Source organism: Sinocyclocheilus rhinocerous, unplaced genomic scaffold (genome assembly GCF_001515625.1).
Source record: "Sinocyclocheilus rhinocerous isolate Xijiao unplaced genomic scaffold, SAMN03320098_v1.1 scaffold1367, whole genome shotgun sequence".
NCBI lineage: Eukaryota > Metazoa > Chordata > Actinopteri > Cypriniformes > Cyprinidae > Sinocyclocheilus > Sinocyclocheilus rhinocerous.
Window position 1 is genome coordinate 24,703 of NW_015631710.1, and position 868 is coordinate 25,570.

Genomic DNA, 868 nt, shown 5'->3' on the forward strand with positions numbered 1-868 from the left:
AGAGGGGCGGGGTCAGCAGAGCTCATTAACATTTAAAGGAAAATGCTACAAAACTGCTTGCTCTGAAAAGAGCAGTTTTTGACAGGGTAAAAAAGGTGTTTTTTACACTACCATTGAGAAATTTTAACCAAACTGTGTTACAGACTCTTCATTAAGACTCTAAAGAATCATATCAACTTGTGGAAAATGAGCATCCTATGACCCCTTTAAAATCGATTTACATAATCGTTTTAAATCCCCAGAAAACTATATCTATAGAGCAGGATTACATATATAATGCTGATATACATAATAAGCAACTCAGTGATGACAAATGAAACATATAAATTGATAAAAAAAATAAGTTGATGCTTGTTTTACACAGTATTTACTCAAAAGTCTAAATATTTACTATTAAAATATAGACGATTTATTATCCTATTAAATTTCGTATTATTACTTTATATGTATTATCTATTGACAACAGTGTCCATAGATTATGAAAATGACATAATCATCATTGTTGAACTAACACTTCTGTTAATTCTCCAAGTCGCCACTGTTATTTAAATCTTTTTTCCTGTTGTTCTCTCTCTCTCAATTCAATTCAAGTGAGCTTTATTGGCATGACTTGCACAGTATTGCCAAAGCATTGACCATTGCATGAACAAAGAACAACTATTGATTATATAATGCATTAACAAAACAAGAATAGACCTATAAATCAGTAAGTGAATAATTATGTATCATGGATACATTTTTTTATAAACAAGAAATAAGAAAATAGTTAAGTTATTGTCTTAACAAAAAAAAAACGAAGAAGAAAAGAAAACTTAGTACTCTCTCTCTCTCTCTCTCTCTCTCCCTCTCAATTCAATCCAATTCAATT